Source organism: Rhinatrema bivittatum, chromosome 1 (assembly GCF_901001135.1).
Source record: "Rhinatrema bivittatum chromosome 1, aRhiBiv1.1, whole genome shotgun sequence".
NCBI classification, from domain to species: Eukaryota; Metazoa; Chordata; class Amphibia; order Gymnophiona; family Rhinatrematidae; genus Rhinatrema; species Rhinatrema bivittatum.
This window is the reverse complement of record NC_042615.1, coordinates 4,985,245-5,004,019: the sequence shown is the minus strand read 5'-3', so window position 1 is coordinate 5,004,019 and position 18,775 is coordinate 4,985,245. Positions and strand designations below refer to the sequence as shown.

The 18,775-nt window shown below is 43.8% G+C and overlaps 1 protein-coding gene across 2 annotated transcripts in view; it reads left to right on the top strand.

The window, feature by feature from the left end:
- The window catches only part of LOC115074355 (bifunctional heparan sulfate N-deacetylase/N-sulfotransferase 3-like), a 416,141-nt gene that overhangs the window by 135,573 nt on the left and 261,793 nt on the right, over positions 1-18,775 (top strand). The window lies entirely within an intron of this gene.

Below are 18,775 nucleotides of genomic sequence, written 5' to 3'. Positions count from 1 at the left end.
TGCTATTTGTTTTTTGGTGGAGAATAACTTGGATCAGCTAGGATAAGAAGGCAGATCCGCGCGGGAGTAGGAATGACTCGTTTTAAACAGAAAGACTGAGGAGAGGATTAGCATTTTGAATTTGGGGACAGGCAGTACCAGTGGAGAGGAGCTAAAATCACAAAAGCATAATATAGAGAGGCAGCTTAGTGCTATAGGGGCCAGTCAGCGTTGTATGGCCAGAGAGCGTGAGGGCTAAGGGGGGATGGATGTGGTAACCAGAGAGCAGCAATGCAAGGTTAGCTTTAAATCTAAGTACAAGGAAGTGGAAATGAATATTGCACTGACAAACAGGCGCTTTCTATTTTTATCGGTTTCATCTCAAATTTCTGCTGTCCAGAAAACAAATGCCTTACATTTCCTTTTATTACAGCATTAGTTTGCCTTTTATGAGCAAATGGCACAACATGGCTAACTAATGAAGAGCAGACTCACCTCCTCCAATGCCCCTCCCCCAGCATACAATGTCGCTGAAAGCATGGCAGGAAATCAGGGTCCCTGCCACCAGTGAACCTCCCCCTCCACATCCCTCACCACACCTGAGCAGGGCCACAGTGGTGGCAGAAGAAACTCTGTCATGGGAGGGGGCAAAGCTCTGAAATGGGCCGGAGTGCTGCCAGGTTATGTGGGGCCCTGAAGATGCTGGTGGGGCCACATTACAGAGGACTCGGGCCATACAGGCAGTCAGCACCAGCAGCAGTGCTGGTGACTGGGACTTGTACATCTAACTATGGTAGTCGTCTTGTGCCGCTCACCGGGAGAAGACGATCATAGTCGTGAATATATTGAGCTATGGGTGGGCACTAGTGACAGGTAACTGAAGCGGCTCCATAGACATGAGGCCTCCATCTCTCACCGCCTCCCCCATAAGAAGAACAAATAATTCTGCTGATAGTAATATAAATCATGGTAATCAAAGACATTTAAACTCTTTTGTCCAGGGACTTAGTCTCTAATGAGTGGGAAATTCTGTTTGTGACACCAGGTTGCCATCCCAAACAAGGACCTTGACTCAACATTAATATGCCTGGGAGTGAAGTCATTAATTTGGATGTTAATCTATGTAACCCGGGCACTTCTTGGGTTACCAGTAAGCCCTGGGTATTTAGTGACAATGTCAGCTAGTCAGAGGAGGATGGATTTGGAGGGCCATGCAGATGCAACCCCTACTTCTGTGGGATTTGCCATGGCCAACCCTCTTGTAATACTATATAACCACACCCTTGCTACAGCTTGGGAGGCAGTCATTTGGGTTTAGTACTGAGTACAAGAGGTAGAATGGAGTTACATTTAAAATCATGAGAGGTCTCGAACGGGTAAATTTAAATTGGTTATTTACTCTTTCAGATAATATAAGGACTTGGGGGCACTTCATGAAGTTAGCAAGTAGTACATTTAAAACAAATCGAAGAAAATTCTTTTTCACTCAATGCATAATTAAGCTCTGGCGTTTGTTGCCAGAGGATGTGGTTAGTGCAGTTAGTATAGATGGGTTTTAAAAAGGTTTGGATAAGTTCTTGGAGAAGTCCATTAACTGCTATTAATCAGGGAATAGCCACTGCTATTACTATTGGAATCGGATCGCCGGACCATCTTGCCTCTCCGCGGCGCAAAGGACTCCCGACGTTGCTACCATCCAGGTAGGCCCCTGCCGCGGCCTACCTCCCTCAGACCTACAATTCTAAATTTTCTCACGAAACTAGCCGCCAGGCGCTACCTTCCACAGTAGGCCCTGCTTCCAACCAGACCGCCTTCCACGGAGGGCCCTCACTGCACAGGCCTCTCCGTACACCAGCAGGCCTGATCCCCCGGCACCCCACTGTCCTCCGAGGGAGTCAGCAGTGACCCAGCTGCTCCTTCCTCTCCCTCACCTGGAGGAAAGCCCCGTTAGGGCCGCCTCTCTTCTTCTCTCTCTCTTGCCTTGCGACTGACTCCGATCCCACCCACCGACGCTCTCCAGGCGGCGACGTGGGACCTGAGCATTATTTAAACAGCAGGAGTGCGCCTCTGGCGCTGCGCACCTGCATCGCGTGCCTAAGGAGCGCGACAAAGGGGCCTGCCCCTTAGTGCACCCCTTCGTGCAGCCTCTGAGTGCAACAGCCTTTCCCCCCCTTCACCACTCACACAGGGAATTTTCCACTTCCCTAGTAATACCCTTCTGCATCCTACCCCTGACTCTCCGCCAACAAAACCTATTAAGATGCAAATGTACCCCATCCCTATTATTACCCACCTCTACCATAACAGAGGAAAACATTCAACCCCCACTCATCAGCGTCTAAAGAGATCTCTGATTCCTATCATGACCTCTCCCCTCACTCAGTTCCTTGGTCTCTCTTTAGTCACGCTAACGCTATTTAACACACAATCCCTCACAAAAAAAACCCACATTCTCAACAACTACCTTTTGGATTCTCAACCTGATATCTGTGCTATCACTGAAACTTAGTTGAAAAATACAGATATAGCCCTGACCAACCAACTCTACAATATATTTTCAATACCCAGGCATAAAAAAAGAGGGGGCGGATTACTGTTAACGGCAAAAAAAGAGCTCAGATTAATTCCCCAAACCTTGAAATTGGCCTCCAAACTAGAAATCAGCCTTTTCAAATCTAACCAATTACAAATCTGCCTAATCTACGCCGCCCCTGGGCTCCTAAAATCTGACCCATCTCCTCTCATTGAAATCATAGCTAAACACATCAACACGGACTCCCCAGCTATTATATTGGGGAATTTCAACATCCATGCAGACTCGACCCCACCGACCCCCAACTGCGAAGCCCTCTTATCCTCCTTCACGGCCATGGGTTTCAAGCAAATCATCAACAAACCCACTCACAAAGCAGGCCACACCTTGGACCTCATCTTCATAAACGAATCTATCTCGCCTACTGCCCCTCCTTCTTGTACCCCGATCCCATGGTCTGACCATTCGATGATTTCAACCGAACTCTCTTTAAAGAAAAGATTGACACCCCACTTCTCCAAAACGACCATCCACTTCAGAAAACCCTGCACCATGGACGACCTAAGCTCCCACCTCTCTAAGGACCTACATAACCTTGACCTCTCCAACGCAGACTCTGCCATGACCTCATGGCTCAACATCACAAACTCCGTAGCAAATAAAATATGTCCCATGACATCGAAGGAAATTAACCCTGCCCGACAAAACAAAAAACCTTGGTTCTCACTAGAACTAAAGAACCTTACACAAGAGCTACGACACAAAGAACAACGATGGTGCAAGGACCCCACACCCGCTTCACAGTCAACCTACAAAGTTTCCATGAACTACTACAGGAACACCATTCTACGCACTAAGAGAGATTTCTATGCCAATAAAATCCACAACTTTCTCTACGACGCAAAGGCCTTGTTTTCATATGTCTCAGTACTTACAAAACCCGCTCCTCCAACCATCCCAGATGACGAAGCCCAAAATAAATCCATCGAACTGGCTACGTTCTTCGAGAGGAAAATCTCCAACTTACTAGCCCCTCTGACCTCCTCAAACAACCAGCCCCCTCCCTTTTACAACCCCCCATTTATCCACAAACCAACTCTCAACTCCTTCGAACTCACTTCATCCCTAGAAATCAAATCCATCCTCAAGAATATGAAGCCTTCCTCCCACCCATCCGACCACATACCTACTAAACTCCTACTTACCATCCCTATCACCATCTCCAAACCTCTGGTGGATATTATAAACTGCTCCCTCTCCCAAGGATCTGTCCCTGACCTCCTGAAACTCGCCACACTCAAACCTCTACTAAAGAAACCCAACCTAGATCCAGGTAACCCTGCAAACTTTCGCCCCATCGCCAATCTACCTTTCATCGCTAAGCTAATGGAAAAACTGGTCAACAACCAACTATCTGAATACCTAGACCCTCACAAGATTCTCCACCCTTCCCAGTTCGGATTCCGTAAATTCCTAAACACGGAATCCCTCCTGATCTCACTCTCTGACAACATCTTAATGGGCCTAGACAAAGGACAATCCTACTTACTGGCTTTGCTCGACATTTCAGCAGCTTTTGACACTGTGAATCATCCAATCCTCATCAACCGACTTGCAGACATCGGCATCTCTGGTACTGCCCTCAGTTGGTACAGGTCCTTCCTCAGCAACAGGAACTACAAGGTCAGAATAAGCAATAAGGAATCCCAACCTATCTGCTCCTCTCATGGAGTACCTCAGGGATCGTCTCTCTCTCCAACACTGTTCAACATATATCTGCTACCCCTCTGCCAGCTCCTCGCAAGTCTAAACTTGACACATTTCATTTACGCCGACGATGTTCAGATCCTGATCCCCATAACAGATCCCATTTTCAAAACCCTCAATTTCTGGAACAGCTGCCTTCACTCCATCAACCTTCTCCTCTCTAGCCTCAACCTAGTCCTCAACACCTCCAAAATGGAACTCCTCATCATCTCGCCCAATGACTGCAACCCCCCATCCAGCAACCTCAGTATACCATCAGTGACCCAAGTGAGAGATCTCGGGGCCATATTAAACACCCGAATGAACTTCAAAAAATTCATAAACATCACAAAAGAATGCTTCTATAAGCTACGTGTGCTAAAACAGCTCAGACCCCTCCTCTACTTTAACGACTACCACACAGTCCTTCAAGCCATCCTTTTCTCAAAAATCGACTACTGTAACTCATTACTACTCGGCCTTCCTGCTTCCACTACTAAACCTTTACAGATGCTCCAGAATGCCGCCGTGAGGTTCCTTACCAATTCTAGGTGAAGAGACCATATCACGCCCATCCTCAAAAATGTACATTGGCTCCCCATCAACTTCAGAATCTTGTATAAGTCCCTGATCATTATACACAAAAACATCCACTATCAATCCACACTCCAGCTAAAAATTCCGCTCAACCTTCACTCCTCCACGAGACCGATCAGAATGGCCTATAAAGGGTCCCTTCACGCCCCCCCCCCCCCCCCCCCACCAAATCCACGCTTCACCCCTCCATATGGAAGCGTGCATTCTCTACAGCAGGACCCTCTCAATGGAATTCACTACCTCCAGAGCTTCGCCAGGAACAATGTCCATTTATCTTTAGAAAGAAACTGAAGACCTGGATGTTCGAACAAGCCTTCCCTTGATCTGCCAAGCCTCAAATTCTGTTTCTTACAGCAGTCATCAATTCTGAACCTAGCCTGAATCATTCAGATCCATTAAGAACCTTCTTTATTCCTGCTGTTCTCCTGCTGTAATCCTGTAATAATGTAAGATTGGATTTCAATTCCATTTTCATGCTAAGTTATTTGATAATTCCCTTAAGATTTGATTGCAATTCTGTATTCAAGCTAAGTTATTTGATTTAATTCCTTGTTAACGCTAATTTATCTCCATACTGAGTTTCTTCATTCTGATTCTAGTCCTTTGATAGCTAAATTTACCTTTCTAAGTTGTCCCGAATCCATCTCCCTTGTTTTATGTAATTTTTCTCATTTTCTCATGTTTCTCTGGTTTTCCCTTGTTTCGATGTAAACCGGTACGATAAGACATGTGTCTTGAATATCGGTATAGTAAAAATAATTAAATAAATAAAATAAATACATTACTACATCAATAGCATGGGATCTACTTAGTGTTTGGGTACTTGCCAGGTACTTGTAACCTGGTATGGCCACTGTTGGAAACAGGATGCTGAGCTTGATGGACCTTGGTCTGACCCTGTATGGCATCTTCTTATGTTCTTATGTTGTTACAGGCCCAGCCGGTTTCAGCTAGGCAAGCCTGTTTGGTGGTCCCAGCCAGGGTCAGGAGGAATTCCTTTCCAGTACACAACCTGTCTGATTGGGTTATTCCCCCTGGGTCATTTTTTGGAACTTTTACTCTAAGTATAGGGGCCTCTCTGGAGCATGTTTAGAGCCTGGATCAGGGAATGGGGAACCCTGGGTTTGGGCCTCGGTAGGTTAGGGAGGATCTGCCCTCCATTTGAGCTTTGGTGATGCAACATTTATTTTTTAGTTTAAATCTTTTTATTTGAAGAATCGAAAAACATTTAAAATACAATAGAAATTAAAAACATCTAGACACCGATATAAACCATCGTACAATGCACAGCATATGATTCTCAAACAAAAATGCACGATTGAAACAAGTATGCAAAGTATGCTCATATGAAGTCGGTGGAAGGTGGGGGGGGGGGGCGGGTAGGATGGGAAAAGACATGGAATAGAAAGAAAAAAGGAAAAAGAAGAAGAAGAAAAAAAAGGGAAAAAGAGAAAAATAAGATAAAAAAAATTAAGTATCCAAGGGCTTCCACACCTGTGACCATTTTGATAACCGGTTGAATTTGAGTGCAACAACGTTTATTTTTAAAATTGACCGAGTTGACATCCTTTTAGACGTTGCATTGCAGTGCGCATATCAGTCCATGTATTTTTTCTTTTTTTTCTTTTTTACCTTCTCTGCTGTTTAAATGGCATGCTACTGCTGTTGTGATTTGAGAACCATTGAGGGTTCAACCTGGGATATTCAGATTGTTGCACAATGTGTTATAAATGTTTCCAACATGTACTTTCTAACAGGTGTTTTTGGAACTGTGATTGGGCCATGCTTATATTTCTTTTTCTTATTCTGTTATTATATTTTCTGAAGTTATAAATGCTTGAGATTACAAATACTAATCTGCTCAAGCTTTCAGTCTGGATTTCCACATTGCAGATCCTGAAGGATAGGCCTTTTGCGAGGCAGAAAGATTGAAGATGAGATGTCATTTGCTGGAGTGTCATGCTTGGTGAGAGGAAGGGATTCTCTAAGTTTATTGGTAAGGCTGGCTGTGCTGCCTGAAGTATATGGTAAGATCCTGTTTAGTGGCAGGGAAAATGCTAGTTCAGTACTAATAGGTCTGATGTCTCGATATGGTTGATGTTAAAATAGTTCCATTAAATGTTGATTGTATGTTTATAAAAATGAAAGTGCATTGGGCACGGGGGGGGGGGCACTCTAGCACGGAGATCAAGTTGGCCGCTTGAGTGTTAGGCTCCGAGAGACTCCGCTAGATTAAGTCGGGGAACTGGTACTAACTGACGCAGTAATTCTATTTGTTTACTTATCATCGACTCGGCAACATGGCCTCATCTAAATCTTGGAAAATCGAAGCCGCCTTTGCAGTGGTGGCAGGGACTAAAAGAGCAAAACAGGATCCGCCATCGCCAGACAAGGCCACTCCAGCTAAAAACATGGCATCCGCGGACCTGGTCCTTGCGGAACTAAAACAATTGAAGGATATGCTGCAGTCCAATATGGACACTACTTCCGCTATTCGCTCGGATTTACAGACCTTATCCTCCCGATATGATCAATTAAACAATCACTTAGACGACACCGAGACTCAAGTCTCATCTCTGTTACTCGCGATTGCGCCAGTCCCCAAAATGGAGAGGGAGGTGTAAGCCCTACGCAGAGATTTGGAAGATCTTTCAAATCGGAACAGAAGAAACAACGTTCGCTTCCTGGGCGTCCCTGAAGGAACGGAAGATACGGACATTATCAATTTTCTCATCCAGCTGATCCCAGAAATATTGCATCTCAAATTCTCTCTTCCCTTTGAACTGGAACGGGCTCATCGCATATCATCGAGACCACTCCGTACCTCTACATTTCCCAGACCCATAATTTTTTAAGTTTTGCATTACCCCCAAGCACTAAAAATTTTTGAAGCAGCCTAATCGCAATCACTTCTCCATTATCAAGGGTCCTCTATTTTGTTCATCCCGGATTTGGCAAAAACAACTGCTGCAAGACACAAGGCCTTTCTGGCGCTCTGTCCTCTGCTCCATTCCCTAGGCACCAAATTTGGCCTCTTATATCCAGCCATGATGCGTGTTACCCTTCAAAACCAAACTAAACTTTTCCACACTCCTGCCGACCTCGATGAATTCCTGCAATCTTTTGAACATTCTTAGGAAATGGTTACCTGAAAGATTATACTTGCTCTTGCAAATAATCAGTTCCCCACCGACATTATAACACTGGTTTTATTGTTCCCGTGAGTCTCTCAGGCAGTCTCTGGTACCCCTTGAGACCCTTTTCTTGATATGTGGGCAGCCAGCCCTCAATCCCAGTGCTGGACAGCCTCTACTGGCAATTTTTTTTTTACCCTTCCATTTGGCCTTGAAGCCTTTTGATCTTGCTATATTTTTATTCTCTACTTTTGCCTCTAACTTTATCTACTCCTCTTGGGCTTCAATGGATCCTGATTGCTCTGCAGCCGAGACACTTTGCTATTGACAGTTTCTCATACAGCCAGGATCTTCAGATACACCTATTTCATAGATGGCATCCTCCATAGAATCTATAGTGATTGTTTCACTAAATGTTAATGGTTTTTCACATCCCATAAAGCAGAAAAAAATCTTCAGTCGCTCCGTGTGGATATCGCCCTCATACAGGAAACTCATCTTACAGCTTCTGAATCTCTCAAACTTAAACAACAATGGGTGGGTTAGGTGCTCTTTAGTGCTGCAGTCAGAAAGAAAGGTGGTACTGCGATATTAATTCATAAGCGCCTTGACGTAGATGTCATTCACCAAATCGCTAATCTGGAGGGAAGATGGAATCTTCTTCAATTTCGCATTCAGGATGGTTTGTACACTATTCTCAACTTATATGTGCCAAATACGGACAATCCAGTTTTCTTTCAAGATGTCTTCGCGCACCTACTCTCCTTGGATCCCTCTCCATGCATCATTGGAGGCGACTTCAATCAACCATTAGATCCCCTTCTGAATAAAAAGACAGAAGTCAGGTATACTAAATCAAAATCCACTCATACCTTGCAGCATCTCATGTCCCAACTGGTCCTCTCTGATCCATGGAGATTACAACATCCTACGACCAAGGACTTTACTTTTTATTCATTTCCACACTCCTCCTATTCTTGTATAGACTTTTTCCTCAGTTCTCATAGCTTAATCCCGCACATTATCATGTCTAAAATATGTCCCATCTTGGTTTCGGATCATGCTGCTATTCTCCTCCAACTCAAACTTGCTTCGCCAATTCATGTGGACAAACAGTGGAGATTCAATTCCTCGTTCCTGTTGGAGCCAGAATTTATCACATTCCTCACCAATAAAACCTCGGAATACTTCTCTTGCAACTCAGACTCTGTTGCTTCCAAAGAAATCCTATGGGAAGCCTTCAAGGCAACAATTTGGGGCGAAATAATAAGTTACTCGGTCCATAGGAGACGTCTCCAATCTCAAGCACTCAGACAACTCCAGAAGACAGTTGAGGTCTTGGAATGCACACATCTTCATTTTCCTACAGCGTCTTCTTTACTGAAGCTTCAAAAAGCAAACTATGACTACAATCAACATCTCAGTTCTCAGGTTCATCTACATCTTTTTCATTCAAAAGCTCAATACTATGCTGGGAACAACATCTTATCTCAAGAAAAAAACGGAAAGGAAAAGAGTCGTGAAACTTGTCACCCCTTCTAGGCAAGAAGTTACTTCGGATAAAGAGATTCTCAAGGCGTTCTGAGACTTTTTTGCCCAACTTTACAAATCTGAGGCCAAACCAACATCGCTGGAATTGGAGACCTTTTTCTCTCGCCTTTCGCTCCCTACTTTATCCTTTGCGCAGAGACAAACTCTAGACATGCCTTTCACTTCTGACGTAATTTCTGCTGCTATCATGTCCCTCTCGCTCAACAAAGTGCCTGGACTGGATGGATTCATCACAGACTTTTACCACGCTTTTAAAAAAAACTCTCTCACCCCATTTGCTTTCCTACTTTTCTTCCAAGTCATCACAAGACACTGGCTCTTCCGCATTTACTGATGTCTGTATAGTAGTGATTCCAAAGCCTGACCGAGATCCCTCCAATCCAGTCAACTATAGGCCAATCTCCCTCTTAAATGTAGACTACAAAATTTTTACAAAAATTTTAGTTACCCGCTTATCTAAGGTCATGGAGTCTTTGATCCATAATGACCAATCTGGTTTTATTAAAAATCGCCTTATTGTCAATAACACTAGAATGTTTTTTCACATACAAGAATCACTTTTTTCTACTTCTGCTCCAGCGGTTGCTGTATCGTTAGATTCAGAAAAAGCTTTCAACCGCATTGAATGGTCCTTTCTTTTAGACACCCTACACAGATTTGGCTTTGGGCCTATCTTCACCTCCTAGATACAATTAATATATCGGGCTCCCAAAGCCTTCCTTTACGTAAATAATGAAGCATCACAGCCATTTCAGCTATTTTGAGGCACCTGTCAAGGATGTCCTCTCTCACTGCTTTTGTTCAACCTAGCTTTGGAACCACTACTATTAGCAGTTCGTCAATCCCCAAATATCATTGGGGTATCAATTGGCTCTGAAATGTATAAGCTTTCTGCATATGCTGACGATGTATTACTTTTCTTGACTAACCCAGATGTCTCATTTACTCACTTATTTACGTTGATTGATGCCTACTCTTTACTTTCAGGATACAAGGTGAATTGGAGCAAAACAGAATTCTTACCATTAAATCCTCTCTCCACCACACTGGATCTCTCTGGCCATTCTGTTCAAAAGGCCACTAAGGGATTAAAATATTTGGGGATCAAGTTTTTTTCAGACCCGCAACTCACACTCACCTGTTGTGAACACTCCATCTTGAAACAATTGAAAGATATCACCCTCCAATGGTCCCCATTACACCTCACATGGTGGGGGAGACTGGATACCATAAAGATGGTTTTAGCCCCAAGAATTACCTTTGTTCTATCTATGGTTCCGATATTCTTCCCTAGAGAATTCTATCACCAAATTGATCGGATTTTAACCAAGTTTCTATGGAATGGCAAGGTGCCTAGGATTGCCTTGTCCAAATTAAAAGGTGCAAAGACTCAAGGGGGGGTTAACTTCCCGGATTTCTACGCTTACCACATGGCCTTCATGTTACAACAGAATTTTCATTTATTTACATCAGCGATTCCCCAAGGGGAAAAACCCAGATGACTCCAAATAGAACAATCCCTCATTTCTCCCCTTCCGATTCTTAGCTTTCCAGGCATATTTCTTCCCACACACAGATGCCAGAATAGAATACTACACTCCTTGCATAGGCTTCTGAGGGAGTTTGATGGGATGTGCCCGTTAAATAAGCCCACTAGGGCTAATTCGCAGATGGTTCCTATCTGGAATAATCCTAAGATTAAAATATTTATTTAAGTTCTTTTTTATACCGACGTTCATGTCACAAGACATATCTCATCGGTTTACATCAAAACGAAGGTTTCCATCGAACGAGATAGGTTACATCAAACAGATATGGATTAACCAAAAAACTAAAAAAACTAGTTAGTTAACGAAGAGGGACGAGGAACGAGGAGGAAAGAAACTAGGAATTAGAGATACAGGAATTGAAAAACATATCATCGAGATACATTAGCATTCGTTGTATTGACTGCCAGGAGTATACATAGCATGGGAGGGCTACACTTGACATTTGTGGGGTATGGAATTGGGTATGATTATGATGGGTATCTAAAGACGATTGGGAAGTTGGGGAAAGGCTCGAGTGAACAGCCAGGTCTTAAGTTTTTTCTTGAAGGACAGTGGGCAGCTTTCCTGGCGAAGGTCGGGGGGCATGTCATTCCAATGGGCTGGTCCAGCTATGGAGAAGGCCCGTTTTTTAGTGTGTGAGTGCATGGTGGGTTTGGTGGTGGGGGGGGTGTGTGTGTGGAGGGTTTGTTTATATGCCTCTCTAATCGGTCTATTTGAGGTGTGGAATCTGAGTGGGAATTTTAGTGTGAGTGAGTGCTGATTGTGGATAGTTTTGTGTATGATCGTGAGGAACATATAGATTATTCTGAAGGTTATGGGGAGCCAATGTAAGTTTATAAGTATGGGTGTGATATGGTCGCCTCTTTTGGAGTTTGTTAGGATTCTGGCTGAGGTGTTCTGGAGTATCTGTAAGGGTTTTGTAGTGCTTGCAGGGAGGCCCAGGAGGAGGGAGTTGCAATAGTCAATTTTTGAGAACACTGTTGCTTGGAGGACTGTCCGGAAATCCCAGAAGTGGAGGAGGGGGTCTGAGCTTTTTCAGTATTTGGAGTTTATAGAAGCATTCTTTGGTCGTGTTGTTAACGAATTTCTTTAGGTTCAGGTGGTTATCCAGAGTGACGCCTAGGTCTCTCACATGGGCGACTGTAGCTGTAGTAGGGCTGGTAGGGGGAAGCGTATTTATTTATTTATTTAACGTTTCTTTTATACCGTTGACCGTTCGCACATCGCATCGGTTTACAGTGAACACAAAACCATTGGGCAAGGCCCTTACATAAAACAGATAATATATTGAACTAGGTAACATATAATTAAACTTTGGGAGGAGCCCTTACATCAAAACTATTTACATCAAAACTATGTACAAAAAATTAGTGCACAGTACCAAATCGACAGGCATAAAGGCGTTCATATCAGGATATCAGAGTAACATTCGGAGGGGGGATTTATGTAATAGGGGGTGTGGTGGAGTAAGCTTGCTGGAAGAGCCAGGTTTTAAGTTTCTTTTTGAACGCGGGGGTATAGGTCTCAATGCGAATATCATGGGGCAGAGAGTATTGGGGTTAGAGGAGATGAGAAGGAGTTCAGTCTTGGAGGTGTTGAGGACTAGGTTGAGGCTAGTAAGTAGGAGGTTGATGGAGTGTAGGCAGCTGTCCCAGAACTTGAGGGTTTTTGCTATGGATTCTGTTATGGGGATGAGTATCTGCACATCATCTTCTCAATTGGATCCCATGGCAAGCTAAAGGGATATGGTTTCTTTCATCCATCACCTCTAATGGATATTTGTTACCGTTTTTTCAATTAAAAGAGAAATTCCATCTTCCCTCTACTCAATTCTATGCTTGGCTACAGCTCCGAGATGCTGTCAAAGCACTGAATCCACCCACTCTCCTGTTAGATCAGCTGCCATACCTTCTTACGGTATTTGCAGAGTTTGGCCCTCGAGGTCACTTAGCTTCTAGAATTTACACAATTATTAAAAGCCTCTCGCTGCGATCCCATGTCACTCAATTGCAGGCAATATGGTCTTCCGACATTAATGTTCACCCAACTAACACGATGTGGACATACCTATGGTCCTCTTTGATATCTACCTCGCTTTCTACTAGTATTTCCCAAACGTCCTTTTTTATACTTCACAGAGCTATTTGGACCCCCCTGGAAATTACATAGGGCTAGACTTCTCCCCACTCATACTTGCTGGTTTTGTCTAGCTGAGAAGGCCACTTTAGATCATATATTATTCTTTTGCCCCTTAGTGAACGTTTTCTGGCACCAGATATGGGCTAAAATCTCTACCATGCTTTCTCTCCACATGCTCATATCCTACGCTATGATAATTTTAAAAGGGGCACATCCTGATATTAATATCCCTCTCCCACACCGGAGATTGTTAGATTTCCTTCTCACCATTGAATGTGAATCATTTTTTTACTCTTTCGGATAATAGAAAGACCAGGGGGCACTCCATGACGTTAGCATGTGGCACATTTAAAACTTATCGGAGAAAGTTCTTTTTCACTCAATGCACAATTAAACTCTGGAATTTGTTGCCAGAAGATGTAGTTAATGCAGTTAGTAGAGCTGGATTTAAAAAAGGATTGGATAAGTTCTTGGAGGAGAAGTCCATTACCTGCTATTAAGTTCACTTAGAGAATAGCCACTGCCATTAGCAATGATAACATGGAATAGACTTAGTTTTTGGGTACTTGACAGGTTTTTATGGCCTGGATTGGGCACTGTTGGAAACAGGATGCTGGGCTTGATGGACCCTTGGTCTGACCCAGTATGGCATGTTCTTATGTTCTTATAACATCACCTCTAATTGGAAACGCAGAAAGTTGCTTTCAGAACATTTGTGGTTATATATGGTGTGCCTATAGTAAGTATGAGCGAGCTATGGCAATTAAATATAATCTTGATGTGGAAACCCATGGATAATCGCAACCCCTAATATTTTTCTTCTGCATAATTTCTCTGGCACACACTGTCTCTACATGTGTTATTTGCTCAGGAGTTCTTTTAGTCTCTCTCTTCTTTCTTTTTTTCTTGTATCTTCTCTTCTTTGCTTTTCTTTCCTTCTTCTTTTGTTCTTCCTTCTCTGTCTATCTGTCAGGCTCACCACCTGATCTTATTTTTCTTCTTCTCCTTCTTTCTTTTCCTTTTTATCAATAATAGCTGATTTTGCTTTCTTACTTCAGCTACGATTGCAAATGTTTATTCATAGTTTACAACTATAAGGTTCTCTGAGACCATTTGTGTAGCATTGTTCTGACGTTTCTTATTGCGATTACTGTGATTGTCTGATTGTTATGAAACTCAAAAATATTACAACAAAAAGAAAAAGTGCATTGGACACTCTTACAGGAAAGTCATTTAACTGATACCGAGCATCTGAAATTTAAAACAAAATTGGGTGAACCAATGTTTGTTTCTCTTCATAATTTAGTAGACAAAGGGGTGTAATGCTCCTGATCATAAAGTAGACATAATAGTGAAAGACCCGGAAGGTAGACTATATCATTGTAAGAGGGTCATTATTCAATAAAAACTATCAGGCCGATTTTAAAAGTGTTGCTCACGCAAAAGTGGCCACATATGCACGCAAGCAAGGCAGATTTGTGTATGTAGAGGTCTGCACATGAGGAGTAAGGGGGCAGAAAAAGGGCAGGATATGCGTGTTCTGAGGCGGAGCCAAGTCTTACGCACCTAACTCTGGATTGGGCACTGTTGGAAACAGGATGCTGGGCCTGATGGACCTGTCATCTGACCCAGTATAGCATGTTCTTATGTTCACAACACGCGTTCACTAGATATCCGTGTAACCTGATGAGGAACAGGTCTGTAGATCTCGAATTTTAGGGCTTACAGGACAGGGTGCGTGTTCCAGGTCAACTGGGTGGCACAGAATGAAGAACCAGAGGTGTCTGAAACTGGACAAACCGGTGGTCTATTTGGTCCACCGTGGTCGGTGTTCCACCTTCACGGAGCGGAAGGCTGGAGTGGCATTCACGGAGCGGGATGCCAATGGTATACCACCTTCATGGAGCGGAAGGATGGAGGGCTGCCATCTCCAAAAAAAAAAAAAGCAGAGGGGTGGGTAAGAGTATGTAAAATTACCGGTGAGGACATAGGCTCTAGGTATTGCCAATTATTAGGCTTGTTCAATATTTGTTGATTGTTAATGTGGCTCGCGAGAATGAGCGCTGCTACCTGGAGATAATATCCTTGATCAATGTACATACAACTGGTTAATGAGACTCCATTGCTCTAGGCTTCAACAGCAAGAGGAAATGTGGAAAAAAAAAAAGGATTTGCATTCACAAAAAAGCGAGGTGTAGCTTGCTTGTTACGGCGGTTACTTCCCCAAAACCAAATAAGCCGATACTTTACTTTCAATACATATCCAGCATAGCTCGCTGCTTCAACGGCAGGGAAGAAAGTCTAATACTTCACTTTCAACGCATAGCTCTCTGCTTCAATGGCAGGGGGAATGTGGAAAAGAGGATCTGTATATGGACAACAACCAACAAGGTCTGAATTACATAGTCTGAGTGGACAAAGGCATGGGTGTAGCCTGCTTATTGCTGCGGTTAATACCCCTAATTAAGCTAGATATTCACTTGGATGCGGTTCCGGCACTGCTTTCTACATTGGTGGTGGGGTGGAGGGGAAATGGAACTAAGGGGTACTAAAAGCCAGGCGTAACAAGTATGAGAAAAAAAAAAAAAAAAAGAGTGCATGGCTTGCTGGGCAGACTGGATGGGCCGTTTGGTCTTCTTCTGCCGTCATTTCTATGTTTCTATGAAAAATGGGAATGTGCCTCATTTATTTATTTTATTTATTGATTTTATTGATTTTATATGCCATCATTCGGTCGAACATCATAGCAGTTTACAAATAATATAACATTAGATAATACAATTTTCCTTAAGCAATGTTAATATAAATACATTAATTACACAATAGTAATAAAGAACAAGTTAAAATAAACTAAAAATAAAAACTAAAATTAGTCAAAGTACATAGAGGGGGGAAGTATCTCTGATAGTTTTCAGTTCCTGTCTCTGAATCCTCAGACGCTTTAGTGAATAGCCAGGTTTTTAAGTTTGACCTGAATAACTTGGAATTGGGTTGTGTATGTAGGGATAATGGTAGTGAGTTCCAGATGTTGGGGCCTACTAGAGAGATTGCTCTGTTTGAACCTTTCTAATGGATGGAATTGTTAATAGGCCCTTGCTGGCAGAATGAAGATTTCTTTCTGGGACATGGAGCCAATGGAAGGAAATCAGTATGAGCGTAATATCAATTTTCTTTTTCCCTGTCAATAGTCTTGCCGCAGAATGCTGTAAAACCTGTAATGGACACAGGTAGAGGCAGGAAGGCCTAGTAGCATAGAGTTGCAGTAATCTGTGCTGGCAAATATTAAAACTTGTAGTACGGTTCTGAAATCATTTACGGATACTAAGGGTTTTAGGCGTCTCAGGGTTAATAATTTATGATAATCGTCTTTCACTTTCAGACAATGGGGTAGATTTTAAAAGCCCTGTGTGCGTAAATCCTGCCGGATTTACACGCGCAGGGCACTCGCACGCCGGTGCGCCTATTCTACAGTCCGGGGGCGTGTCCGAGGGGCGTGTCTGTGGTCCGGGGCGGTCCGGGGGCGTGACTGAGTGCCTCGACACAGCGGCCTGTGTCGGGGCCTGGCCAGCCTACGCATGCAAGTTCCGCCTGCCAGCGGCAGGCCTAACTCCATTGAACAAGGTAGGGGGGGGGATTTAGGTAGGGCCGGGGAGGTGGGTTAGATAGGGGAAGGAAGGGAAAGGTGTGGGGGGGGGACAAAAAAAAAGTTCCCTCCGAGGCCGCTCCGATTTCGGAGCGGCCTCGGAGGGAACGGAGGCAGGCTGCGTGGCTCAGCTCGTGCAGGCTGCCGATTTTGCGCAGCCTTGTGCATGCCGACCCCGGATTTTAAAAGATACGCGCGGCTATGGTGAACAAAAGTACGAGCGCACGCTGTTTTTTAATCAAGTTGAGTTCAGTGTCCAAAAAAAATACCTAGATCTCTGGTGAAAGTTGTTAATTCAATTTCAGTATGGGTGTCGTCAACTTTAAGGGGCAGGAGTTTGTCTGTGACCATTTTTTCTATCCAGGAATAGTATTTCTGTTTAATTTACATTAAGTATGCGTTTCATGTGATTTAGTAAGGTTTTTATTACTGATAAAGTACTGAAGCAGTACCAAAAAATTAATGTCGCCTGCATAAATAAAGTAAGTCAGGCCTGTGCCTGCTAGCAGATGGCAGATTGGTAACATATAGATGTTAAACAACGTGGCAGACAGTGAGGACCCTTGGGGTACACCATTCTAAATTTATTTTCTTTGAGGTGTCGTTTTGAATTTTTACTTTGAAAAACCTGTTTAAATAGGATGAGAACCATTGCAGAGTTTTATCTGCTAATCCAATACTCTGTTCATTAAAATATTATGGTTTACCATGTCAAATGCTGCAGAGAGATCTAAAAGTACTAGCAAAAATTTTGGCCACTATCAAAACCTGTAAGTATTGCATCATACAAGGTTAATAGTAAGACTTCAGTGCTTAGGTGTTTTCTGAAACCACAGGGGTAGATTTTACAAAATTACGCACACGCGTACTTTTGTTCGCGCACCAAGCACAAACAAGAGTACGCTGGATTTTAATAGATACGCGCGTAGCCGCGCATATCTGTTAAAATCCGGGATCGGCGCATGCAAGGGTGAGCAAAATCGGCAGCCTGCATGCGCCGAGCCGCGCAGCCAGCCTCCATTCCCTCCGAGACCGCTCCGAAATCGGAGCGGCCTCGGAGGGAACTTTCCTTCCGCCTTCCCCCACCTTCCCCTCCCTTCCCCTACCTAACCCAACCCCCCAGCCCTATCTAAACCCCCCTACCTTTATTCCAGAAGTTACGCCTGCTCGGGCCGGCTGCCAGCGCGCCAAGTTCCGGTCCGGGGGCTGGTCCGGAGGCCACGGCCACGCCCCCTGGAATGCCGCTGGGCCGGAACCACGCCCACAGCCCCGCCCCCGGAACGCCCCCAGATGGCGCACTGCCATGACACGCCCCCCCCCCCCCCCCGATGCCCCCCCAGGAAAGCCCCGGGACTTACGCACGTCCCAGGGCTTGCGCACGCCGCCGAGCCTATGCAAAATGGGCTCAGCGCGCGCAAGGGGGGTTTGGGGTAGGTTTTTGGGGGTTACGCGCATAACCCTTTGAAAATCTACCCCATATTGAGCTGGGTATATGATGCTATTGTTTTCAAGATGTTCAGTGAGCTATTTTTAGACTATATTAAAAGTTTAGTGATGAAGGAAAGATTTGAGATTGGCTGTAATTGTTCAGATCAGATGGGTCGAGGTTCTGTTTCTTAAGTATTGGTTTTATTATAGCAAATTTTATAAGATCCGGGACATTTCCTTCCTTAAGACTGAGTTTAATTATTGGGGCTAAGACTATGGAGATAGTGTGAGCAATTGGTTTTAAAGATAGAATCGGGATGCTGTCTATGGGATATGGTGCAGGATTACGTTTTTGATTAGTGCCTCTATTTCTAAAGACGAGGCTTCATCAAATGCAGACCATTTTGCAGTGTTTCTGATTTGCTGATTATGAGTGGGATTAATGTTGGTTGTTAGGTTAGCAATTTTCTGTTTA